General features: G+C 39.9%; 1 long non-coding RNA gene across 1 annotated transcript in view; it reads left to right on the forward strand.

The window, feature by feature from the left end:
- Positions 1–9529, forward strand: part of LOC140599668 (uncharacterized) — an 88314-nt gene extending 78785 nt beyond the window's left edge. The window contains exons 4-5 of the long non-coding RNA XR_012002575.1: positions 322–5087; positions 9179–9529. This is a non-coding gene — a long non-coding RNA (uncharacterized lncRNA). The remainder of the gene's footprint in view (positions 1–321; positions 5088–9178) is intronic.
- The last annotated feature ends 3386 nt before the right edge of the window (positions 9530–12915 follow it).

The raw sequence follows: 12915 nt of genomic DNA on the forward strand, positions 1-12915 counted from the left end.
CCAACCCTGCCAGTACTGGAAGCATTTAGCTTATGAACTGTGAACACAGTAATGTACAATGCAATAATATTGAGAATATGTATCCAGCTGGAAGACTGTTGCCTTAATCATATGCATATTTCTGCTGGATTTTTTCTTGACAAATGATGTTACGTAAAAGCCAATATTTGTGTACATATCTTTGTAGAACAAACTACCTCCTCCCCCAATAAAAAGTTGTTTATAAATGTTGAAACAAGCATTTAATTAGTTAACATTACTTATGAATTTTTAAAAAGTACTCTCCTAAGAATAATGGTATTTTGTTTTAATCTGTTTCAGATGTAAAATAGGAGACTTAATGGATACTAGCTGGTCTGGCTTCACTTTAACTTCCAAGTCCATGCTGCCACCTGGTGTTCTCTGAGGGCCTCCATCTTTTAGGCAAATGAGTTTGGTATTTCCTGCTGCCTGTTGGACATTACAAGGGGAAGTGCGTCCTCCTGCAACCTCTTTGTGTCTGACTATAGACGACAGATCCTCTCATCCCCGACTTTCCTGCTCTTGCTACTATCTCTAACATTTGGCACAATGCCTGACGTATACAGTGCCTGATGTAGCACCACCTGTTTGATGAGTGAATGAATGCTTGTCACCCAAACTAGAAAATGTGAACCCATTTTAATTCTCTCTTCACTCCCCCATGGCCAAAACTCTTTAGCCCTTGCCACCCCTCACTTCAGATCTTTATAGCTTCATGTATGGACTAGTTAGTTCTCACTTACATGCGCCACTGATGACATGCCCTATGCTGTGTCTTTATTCTTAAGACATTCATTCTATAACAGGAAGTCTGTATCTCCCACTCCTCTTTACCCATTTGACCCATCCCTCACCCTGCTCCCTTCTGTCAACCATTATTTTGATCTCTGCATTTATGAGTCTGTTTCTGCTTTTGTTTTGATTTTTTGACTTTACGTGTAAGTGAAATTATACAGTATTTGTCTTTCTCTGACTTATTTCACCTTCTCTCCAGGTTGTGGTAAATGGCAAGATCTCATCCTTTTTTATAGTTGAGCAATAGTTATCTATATCTATATCTATATCTATGTCATCTATATCTATCCATTCATCTTTATCCATTCATCTATTGATGGACACTTATATCGCTTCCCCATTATGGCTATTGTAGATAATGCTGCAATAACCATAGGGGTGCATATATTTCTTGAGTTAATGGTTTTGTTTTCTTTGGGTGAATACCCAGTATTGGAATTGCTGGATCATATGGTATTTCCATTTTTAATTTTTTGAATAACTTCCACACTGTTTTCCACAGTGGCTGCACCAATTCACATTTCCAGCAATAGTGCATGAGGGGTCCTTTTTCTCCACATCGTTGCCAACACTTGATATTTCTATATTTTTTATTCTAGCCCTTCTGATAGGTATGAAGTGGTATCTCATTGTTGTTTTGATTTGCTTTTCTCTGGTGATTAGTGATGTTGAACATCTTTTCATGGGTCTGTTGGCCATCTGTATGTTGTCTTTCAGAAAAAAGTCTATGTAGTTACTCTGACCATTTTAAAACCAGATTATCTGTTTTTGTTGTTGTTGTTGTTTTTGGTGCTGAGTTCTATGTCTGGGTTTTTAATCTTTTACAAATATACCATTTGTAAATATCTTCTCCCATTCAGTAAGTTGCCTTTTCATTCTGTTGATGGTTTCCTTCACTTTGCAAAAGCTTTTTATTTTGGTGTGGTTCCAACAGTTTATTTTTGTTTTTGTTTCCCTTGCCTGAATAGACTTATCTAAAAAAATGTTACTATGGCCATTGTCAAAGAAGTCACTGCCTATGTTTTCTTCTAGGAATTTTATGGTTTCATATCTTCCATTTAGGTCTCTGATCCGTTAAAATATTTTTTGACAGGCTGTCCTGACATGTGGTGCTAATTTTTCATTTATGCATCCCATTGGTGAATAGAGAGGGCCTGGATAATTTAACCTTTAGATGTTCTTCAGATCTCTGTTCCCTCTTTTACCAAACCTTTTTAAAGAAGGGCTTCCTAGACAGAGAAGTAGATGATTTTAGAATGCATTTCTTATCATTCTTTAAAAGGAAGACTGTGCTTGGAATTTTAAATTATTTGCACCCTGATGGCCTCACTAAAAACACTCAGGGATCATAGTGAAAATGTTAGTCCAACAGGGCTCTAGCTGGGAGCCTTTTTGTGGAAGATCATGAACAAGAAGACCTCATCAAACAACAATAGCTTCTTGCAACATCCTGTAAGCAAGGCTCCAGGCTGCCCTGCTGGTGTAAGACCCTTGGGCCTTCATTCACGTGGGTGTGGCTAAAATATTCTCCCTATAACCAATTTTGTTTTGCAACCTATTCTCTTGAGAAGATGGTTTTTTGACTTACAGTTGCAGTCATCAACTGTGACACTGCTTACTTACTCCTCAGCTCACTCAAATCTTTTGCTCCAAAAGAATCATCAGTCACCCTCCAATGTCAGGGCCAAAAGCAAGGGAGGGGGCAGGGAGAGATGTGTGGAGCTTTGATACCTCTCACCTCTGAAACACCTGAGAACCATTATTCAATAAAATCTACGCTCTTGAGCCTCTCAAATTCATCCATTTTGTTATAAGTAACAAACATCATTATAATAAATTAATGCTATAAATAAGACTGTAAGAGAAATATTTACTATATCCAAATACAGAGAAAAAAAATGACACCACCCAAAGCATTGATTCCTAGATAAATAAAATCTCAGATTTTTAAAATGTGAAATTAGAACGACTGCATTAGATATTTTTAAGTTATGAGAAGTAATTTATGACATAAAACATACAGATTAAGATACCACACTCATTTGCTGTATTTGCTGCATGCATAACATATGCAAACATGGTTGGGTGGTGCCATGTATGCAGGCTTATTTCTTCCTGCAGAGTCCCCTGCAGTGGAGCAATGTTTTCCAAAGCAGGGCATGCGGATCACAGGAAGGATGAAACGTGGTGTTAGGTTGTGCACTGAGCCCCCGCACAGTACAGGTGTTGAGGGAATGTCAGCAGGAATGGTGAAGCAGCACAGCATGACTAAAATTTGAAGACACTGGTGGAGGCTAAGGATTGTCAGCCCATTTTACAGATTGGGAAAGATGCCCAGGAGCGTTGAACTATTTCTTCAAGGTTGTAGAGAGAAAGCAGCAGAGCTGTGTGATTTTGTATCTACTTCTCATTATAAAAACCAATACTGGCCTATCTTTCATTCCTTTTCTTTCTTTTTGCTCTGAGTGATTCATTGTGAACTATTTTAAAATATAGAAAAATGATGCAACGGATGTTTACAATACCAGCCATGGAAATTAAGGGAATGTCAGTATCTTGCTGTCTTTGCTTCAGCAACATTTTTGCCTTCTTAAAAGAAAGAAAACATTCCAGGTACAGTCAGAGCGTCACCCAGATCTTTCTTTTCCTTCTACAGAGAACCATGTTCCTGAAGTTGGAACATATCATTTGCATGAATTTTTCCTTTTTGGCTTTTATCATATACGGATGTAACAATATGTGTCCAAAAAAATGAATCATGTAAAATGTGAGGTCTTGCTGCCAGAATGTTAATAAGGCAAAGCAGAGCCCCTGATGAGGGCAGATGCCAATGGCTGATCATCTGAAGTCTGCGGTCCAATTGCTATGTGGATCACCCACACAAGTGTTTACCTTTAAAAATTGTGTAACTTGTGTTTGTAGATCTGCTTTTTTTCCACTCAGTCCTATTGTTTGTATCATGTTGATACATATTTGTAATTTACTCAAATGAACTGTTTTGTGGCACTCCAACTTAAGAGCTGTTCCTGTTTCTACTTTTAAAGTTATTGTTCTATTACAAATAGTATTGTTATGCACATCTTTGGTCATGCTTCTTGAGGCAGGGTTTCCACTGACATTTTTATTTTTATTTTTTTCACTTTTCACAGCTAGTGGATTATTTATCTTTTGCTAACAAAAAGAAATCCTTTGGTATTACAGAATTTGTTTCCAACCTATAATTCTATGAAGCATTAGAATTTTATTTTGGGGGGATCTGCAATAAAACTGTTGCAACTTTTCCTTATATGTTAAAAAAATAGTTTCCCTCAGTGATTTTCTTAATATTACATAACTTCAGTCAATAGGCATATTGCTATTATTGGTAGTGAAAATAATAATTCCTATGCACCAGGCATTATCACATATTTTGTCATTGCATAGAATTATTTTAGTATTTTTTAAAAAAAGATTTTCAAGTTACCGTAGCACAAAATGAAACAAGACAAATAAAAGCAAATTTTATAATGTCAACTTGAGGGAACAAGTAAATCATTCCTTCAGATAAGAGGGTAGATCAGAGCATAAAGAGCAGGAATAAGGCTAGCGTAACATTTGGTGTCACTGCAGGGTCAAAAATGACAATCCTGGGACTGAACACAGGACAGTGTGTACTCTTAACTGATATTCCCAGGTTATACAAAAAGAAATTTCTTCTTGTCCAGATTGCTTTTCCTATCCTAATGGGAATGGGTGGAATTTCTAAGAAAGAAACTGTAGAGTCAGGCAGATCTCCAGCACTGACCCGGCTCTACAACCTTGAGCAAGGTATTTAACTTTCCCACATCTCTGCCTCCCTCTCTGAAAAAAACACAACATATATTTTGAAGATTTTCATGATGATTAAGTGAGATAATCCACTGACATTTTTAGGCTGGATAATTCTTTGTTGTAGAGCTGCCTGGGCATGGTAGGGTGCTCTGCCTCTGCCCACTGGATGCCAGTGACCCTTCCTCCCTCCGACACTCCTCTCCCTGCAGTGTGTCAACCGAAAATGTCTCCAACATCACCAGATGTCCCGGGAGGGTCAAAACTCTCTGTTTGAGAACCAGTTCTCTTGAGTATAGATTTTGAGTGGAATTACTGAAATGTTGAATGTGCACATCTCTAGCTTACTTCTGTTTACCATGCAACTGTTCTCAAAAGTTGTACCCGTTTTACTTCCACCAACTGAAAAGGGTACTTACTGCCCAGCATCATCAGCAACACCCCACATCAACATTCTCACTGTGGTAAGTCTTATTCTTTTAATTACTAGTTTATTTGCTGATGTCAAGTGGGGTTGAATATTTCGTGTTTATTGACCATTTGGGTTTTTTCTCTGTGAACTCCTATACATATATTTTGCCCACTCATATTCAGCTACTTGACTTTTTCTTATTGATGAGTAGGACTTAAAAAATAATCACTGAATACAAAAACAAATCCATCCATCCATCCAACAAGTATCTGTTGAGCACATCCTATGGACCCCAAACCATTCTGGGTGATAGGAATAGAGCAGCAGACCAAAGAGAAACATTTCTGTTCTATGGAGTCCATGATCTTGCAGGGAGAAACAGACAAGAAGTAAAATAAACAAGTAAACTGTAGAACATGTTGGAAGGTATTATCTTTTACAGGGAATAACAGTGTAAGAAAAAGGTAGGGAATGTCAAGGTGGGGAGGTCACAATTTTAAGTAGGGTGGCCAGTTAAGATTTCAATGAGAAGATGACATTTTAACACAGCTAAGTAAGGAAGGGATTTGCAATCACTTTAATCTGATGTTGGTTATTAGGCTGCACATAGCTTCTCTAGGCATACAGCTTAGCTTCTCACTTTTGAGCGTTTTTTAAAAAAGATTTTATTTGATTGAGTGGAATTACTTGGACTCGCTCCTATCTGCCTTAGTCTCCCATTTCTAGCATATACTTCCTGGCTACAGCTCCTTCCCCTAATTTTACAACTAATACCCCACCTCCAACTCCAGCTTCTCTGGAAACTTGACTCTGAAACCCTTCATCCTTCCCTGTACAGCTCAGTCACAAAGCCCGCCCCTACTTCCAAGCAGCATGCCTGCCAAGCATCTGCCTGAATCCAAGCGTCATGAGGCCAGGGCCTTGGTTTTGTTCACTGCTGTGTCCCAAGGTCCAAGGGAGTGCCTGGCACAGAGGAAGAGCTAAGTAAATACATTTTGAATAAAATAAAGTATAAATGAATTTAACCACTACTCACACTAAAGTATCGTCTGTTTTCAATACACAACATGCAATTAAAAGCTTCTGCTTTAAAGTAAAACAAAAATAGCAGAAATATGTAGCCTGAAGCCTGGTCATACTATTTTTTTAAACTCCCATGCCATGCCATGCCACAGTTTCCCATAGAAAACAAAATAACAGACAAAAGCTAGGAATACTAAAATTCTCTGATAAAGGAACTAAAATATCAGGGAAAGATTCTGCTGTAAAATTTAGACATGGCTTTAAAAATAATTTAATTTTAATTCCCAGCCCCAGTTTCCAAGTAAGAACAAACAAACAGACCAAAGTCCAAAATTAAAAAAAAAAATGTTTCTTTACAGAAATCTTCCACCACATTTCTGGACCTGATGTAGGGGGTGTGGGAGAAGGAGGGCCTTTTGTTTGGATTTTGTTTAAAGTCCCCTACCCTCAGTTTCTAAACAAATAAACAATATTTTCAAATAAAACAAGCCACAAAATAGCAGCCCAAAGCCCTAAGGCAAAATTTTGCTAAATGCTTTTTAAAAAAGTCTACCAAGTTCAGTTTCCAATTAAAACAATCAGAAGAACATAAAAATATACAAACTGATTTTTTTTATTTTTTTCTTAAAAAGGCTTCCTCCCCCCAAAAGTTTTAAAAACATGCACACACTTTTTTTTTTTAAATAAAAAAACTTTCTTTTAAAAAATAAAAACCTACCTTCTACTTGGTCAAAAGTCCAGTTACAAAGAGCTAAAACTGAATGCACTAAATAAACTTCCCCCTCTTCTCTAGGCTGTGAAATAAGGGAACATGTAAGGATTTGGCAGGACCAGGGACTGCTCAGAGCTTAGATCTGCTTGGAACCCTGTGTGCAGGCTTCTAAGGGCGGACTTGCTGGGGGAGATCTTGCAAAGGCAGCCTCACCAGCCCTCCGTGCACCGCAGCACTTCATAATCCCGGGGAGCAGAAAGTGCCCTGAGAGTGACAACTGGGACTGGAAGAAAATATTCGAGTTTTCAGAATCTCTTCGTGGTGTCCTATTCTTCAGGGCCCTCCAAAATGATCTGTGTTTGACTGGAAAATAATTAAAAAAAAAAAAAAAAAGAAAGAAAGAAAGAAAGAAAAAAACCCTATCTAGAACTGATTCTCTGAATACTGTACTCATTAGGAGTTGACAAGGCAAAAATGTTAGGTTAATTTTCATGCTTTTTACTGGACTAGTCGAAAAGTATCTTATTCTTGGGGGGTAGGGACATATTTAAAATATCTCCAATGGGGATCCCTGGGTGGCTCAGTGGTTTAGCGCCTGCCTTCGGCCCAGGGCGTGATCCTGCAGACCCGGGATCGAGTCCCACGTCGGGCTCCCTGCATGGAGCCTGCTTCTCCCTCTGCCTGTGTCTCTGCCTTTTTCTCTCTTTCTGCGTCTCTCATGAATAAATGAATAAAATCTTAAAAAAAAACATATATCTCCGATGTCCCTGTGGTAATAAATAGCAAACATTTAAGCAATCATAAGATAACTGTTACTCCTGGAAATGCTGCTCTGAAAATAGCTGCCACCTTGGATGCCCATCCTCTCTCTCCCAGGGGTCTCTGGGGTCCGAGAGAGCTACCCCTCCTGCTTCCCTTGTCAATCCTGTATCTCTGACCCCTGGGAAGTCCTTGCTGCAGTCTGACAGCCTTCCTTCCAGCTTCAGTTGAGGCAGACTGTGATCCCCTCCGCCCTCACTGGAATGGCCACGGTGATCTTTGGAACTTGCTCATGCCTTTATTGTCCCTGATCCTTGACCTCTCTCCTCCCCTCCTTCCTTGGTTTGGGGATTCCGAAAACTGCTTGTCCCAGACAGTTCTTTTCTTTCTTTCTTTCTTTTTTTTTTTTTTTAAGACAAAGCTTAAAAAATTGTCTTAGTATCCTATAAGCTTTTCCCGCTAGAAATCCTCCTACGGAAGGAATGCCTGCGTGGCTCTGCAGTTGAGTGTCTGCCTTTGGCTCAGGACATGATCTTGGAGTCCCAGGATCGAGTCCCACATCAGGATCCCTGCAAGAAGCCTGCTTCTGTCTCTGCCTTTCTCTCTCTCTCTCATGAATAAATACATTTAAAAAAAAATTTAAAAAGAAATCCTCCTAAGGAAAATGATCTCGGAAACCCATTCCTGGCTCCCAAAACACAGTAATCAGAAGGAGAAAAAAAAAAGTTTTGACATCCTGAGTTTAATGCTGTGAAGAAATGAAATTTATAGAAGAGAAGGCACTTCTCAAAACTTGAGTTTTGAGAGCCTTTTTCAATTCCTTGAGGGCAATCCCTGGAGTCTTCTGGTAGGATGGCAGACACAAAGGGTTTATGGGATGCTGATGGGCAGCAAGTCCTCAGCACCCCAGGAATCTCTTTAATACCTAAACAGAGACAGGAGATGAAGGAGGCCTTGGGTCTTTGTCAGGTTTAAGTTGGAACCAAGTGACAGTTTTCACTTTATGTGAGAGCCCTCCCCCACTGAAAATAGTCTAGAAATAAATTCAGCACAGCAGCGGGAGACAAGGGGGCAAGTATGTCTTGTTCCTTCTGCTATTGGGGCCAGGACCAGACATTCTGAGACAACATGTCCTCTATTATTTGAGAATAAATTGCTTTTTCTTGCCTTTTATGCAATCAAACCCAAAATACAGTATTATTTATCTGCTATTACTGCTTCATATTCCTCCAGTATGTATCTTTAATTATAATCAGAATGACTTCCTCCCAGTGAGCTAAGCAGCTACAAACTCTCTGCCATCAGATATGAATGCCAGCCCTAACTCCAGCGCATGCTAAGCATCTTTGTGTCTGGTTATCTTGTACTCTCACCCAGATGGTCCTTCCTCCTCTGTGTCTTTGTGGAGAGTTAACTTGCCATTTTATCAAAAATCCATGTCCTGTTGAGGTGATTTATATACATCATCCTACTTAGCTTTTAACAATAATTTTACCAGGTGGGTATTATCAAATCGTTTCAGAGTCAAGAATGCTTAATCCCAGGAACACAATGCCTAGAGCCAGAAAGCAGTGGCGTGGGATTTGAATTCAAATTTATCTAACTGTAAAGTACCTAATTTTGTTTTCCCTCTCACATATCTTATGCAGAGTATAGGATGGAGAGCAAGCCTTCCCACATCTTCCAAGTGGCAGTGTACTGGAGCCAACCTGTGGGAGCCAACTATGAGCATCTCTACCTAGCTTCATGTTCAATGACTTCGCATCGGTAGCCAATGAAATGAGCCCTGGTGGAACGAACCATGGTGAAAGTATTTACACTGCAAACATTAGCAAATGCTACAAATCAGTGCTTGTCAGGGAACTGGCTGTTAAACATTTACCAGCACATAACGGTCTTCAAACTATAGTGATTGCTCCTCTTTCATAGTTCCTGGTTTATATATTTTAGAATTAATTTTATGGTCTTCTAGTTTTACGTCAATAAATCTTATCGATGCAGACTGCCTAGAGAGAATTTAGAAAACACTTCAATCTCTTAGGTCCAAGATGCTGTAAAACAGAACTGGATTTGTAAAGACCTGAGATGCCTTATAAGATGTTAAATCTGCCAGCAGGGGGAGCCTAATTCCCAAACATATGCTCGCCTTTTCTGGAATATAGCAGCCACGCAAAGGAAAAATACAGGACCTGGCTTTGATAAAATCTGTCAGAAATTAAAATCTACGTTAGAAGTAAGTGGAGATCAATGCTTTTCAGATAAATAGTGGTGGAACAAAAATGCGTTACCCATGCTACTGGAAGTAAAGGAGAACTCTGAACAAAAAATCTACTAGAAACATCAAATAAAGAACTCAGAATTTTACAAGGTCTTTTTACCAGAAAGAAAATCAGAAATACTATGCACTTTGAATTCTCATATCTAGGCTTTTAGAATATATAAACTCTGACTCTGCAATTTTCAGAAAGCTTACTAAGATATCCCAGGCCCTTTAAATCGCCTCCCACCCAAAACAATTGATATATATGGGTAATGCAACTATAGTCTAAATCTCAGTGGAATTTTAAACAAACTGGACAAGATTAACATACTGAATAATGCTGAGAAATGAGCATAACTTTTCCAAGAGGACCTTGCACTTTCAGATTCTGCAGCATGCTGTATGGCATAATAGCTAACCTAGGTGGGACTCGTATGAAAACATGCAGCTCAGAAGAACATAATAGTGGAATGGTGGCCTATACAGACCTAGGTATTTGGGATTTGATTAAAAAGGCCATATCAAACTGGTAGGAAAGTTGTGAGTTATTCAGTAAATAGTGTCTGGATAATTATGTTGGGAGAAAAAGTTACATGACTCTATATAGAGAGCCTCCATGTTGTGTTCTATGCACAGATACCTACATTTCTTGACATAAAGAAGGGTACATTTGATGCAAAGGGATCGTATGTGATCAGCTTCATTGGTGATCAGCTCTCCAGGTGAATCAATACAATCCTGGGAAGCCACCTATGAGTCAGCAGCCTCCCTCTCTGTCCACTGGCTCCGGCTCCCTCTGCAGGAAAGGTCTCGGTGCTTAATACAGATGGGCTCTGTCTGGGGATGGAGCACATGGCCGCTGGCAGTTCTGAGCAGAGTGATCTCAGAGGAAACAGCACTTCTCTCCTTCAGCTTCAGGAGATAAAATCTCAAGAGTTTCTTTCATACGTATGAAAAAATTGGAGCATTGGCATAAGTAGAGAAAATAGTGTTAGAGCCCCCAATGTACCAATCATCCTGCTTCAACATGGACAATTTTGTCTCATCTACCCTCATCTTGAATTTTTCTGATCATTGTGATTCACATATCACCTTTCAAGTCGTTCCATCCTTAAAAGTTCCTGTGTGTACCTCTAAAAGATAAGGACAATACTATCATCACACATAAAACACTGATTATAATCCCCTAATATCATTAACTATCCAGTGTTTAAATTTCCCCAAGTATATTATAAACATTTTGTTATTTATTTGAATGCAGACTCAAATCAATTCAAGGATCTATTCTAATCGACTCAGTCTTGGTGATGTGCTCACACCTGTACTAGTCACAGTCACCTGCGGGCATGACACACTGGGATTGGCCCGGCGTGGGTCATGTGTCCGCACCGATGGTCAGGTGGAGAGGATTTTGCTAGAGCAGTGGGGCCTGGAGAGACACAAGCAATAGCCAGTCTAGCCAATACAACCCGAACTAGATGTTTATACAGCATTTCATTTTCGGAAGGACCCCCTCAGCCTGCCACCATCACAGCGAATCCCACTTCTGGTGTAGTCCCACATGGAAGCTTGCCAAGAAATTAGCCACCCTCAAGAATCCTCTCCCCTCTTTCTCAGAACTTTCAGGGGCTTCTTCTCCCGTGCGTTCCACAATGAGCTGCTCTGGCTCTTGTCCCTCTCATCTCGACCCCTTGCTGGTCTCTGATGTGGTGCCTCATGGTACTATGGCTCTTTGGGGAACAGTACTGCATGGGTGACTGCTACTTTTTTTACCCTAACACCCGCATCAGGGAAGGGGTGCTGCTCCCTGATATGGTGATAAGACCCCACAGCTGCTGGGAGAAGTGGTTACTCTTATCATCTCGAGTCCTAGTTACCAGCTATGTGGCAGTGTTTGCACATGGACTGCCTTACAGCCAGCCCCCCACGTGTCTTTAATTAATCCCTGCTTACCCCTCAAGTGCTGACATGAAGTGGGCTTTCCCTGAATGGGTCTTCCCTCCCTTTAAGGTCTGGGCCAAGCAGGCTCTTTAGTTTACCCCAGCTTACCATACAGATGTTTCTCTCTGTCTGCTTTCACAAGTGTCTACTCCACGCAGCCTCAATTCCACATTGGCTTTATTTATGGACCACTTGCCTTAATATTAATATGTGCAATGATTCACCAATTAAAAATTGAGTGTTTCCTGAAAATCCGGAGGAGCTACCAAGTATAAAACACTGAATTATTCAGACAGAATGAAAAAGCAGCTCAAGAGCAAATTTGTTTCAGTTTTAAGAATAGGGAATAAATCAGGATGTGAGCAGAAGTTAATGTAAACCTGAAAGTCCATTTTGCCTCTGGTAGCTTGGTTAATAAATGTTTGTAAATCTCCTTTAAAGGCTAAGCTCCTCACACATTTATCTCTAGAATGCATCGGGTGGGATTTAGAACATTCTCGGTATTCGTTTAATGTAACAGTATTCGGACCAGCTCATCAGCTCTGGTTCTCCACAGAGGTATGCTGCATTCTGCACCTTAGTTATTTGGTACAATTGTTCAGCCTCGCTTTGTTGTGAAAAGATTTATCTCTTGGGCCACACAACAGATGGCAGGCCACAGGAAAAGGCATTTGTGTTGTTTCATTTATGAAAAATCTGCTAAGAAAATTCCACGTATCTTGTGTAAGACTCAGTCTTCAGAACGGAGAGCATGCATTCATAAGGTGTTATGCTTTATGGGGTTTTCTCCTCGCTGTTAGTAAATTTGGAGTGCTCTAGAGGAAGGGGCCTAGTGTGCCAGAATCAGACACTGGCACGAAATCCCAAACCACTGGAAGTTGCAGCTCCATGGAAGTTACTTCACATATTCACCTTGTATACAACATTGGGATCCTGAGAACCACCTCTGGAGGCTGGTTGTTCTATTCATTGAGTTAGGGAGGTCAGTTGCATAAAATAGTGCCTGGAATCTAGAAGGTGCTCAACAGATGAATTCCCTTCCTACGGTCTCCCTAGACTCATTAAATCAGCATTTCCCAAAGCGTGCTCGTTCCACGCCAGTTTTCAATGCCAGGATTTTAATAGTTATTACATAAAGAAGGAGTTCTGTGATTAGATGAATGCGTTTGGGCAAAACTGGGTTAT

This window comes from Vulpes vulpes, chromosome 7 (assembly GCF_048418805.1).
Source record: "Vulpes vulpes isolate BD-2025 chromosome 7, VulVul3, whole genome shotgun sequence".
Taxonomy (NCBI): Eukaryota; Metazoa; Chordata; class Mammalia; order Carnivora; family Canidae; genus Vulpes; species Vulpes vulpes.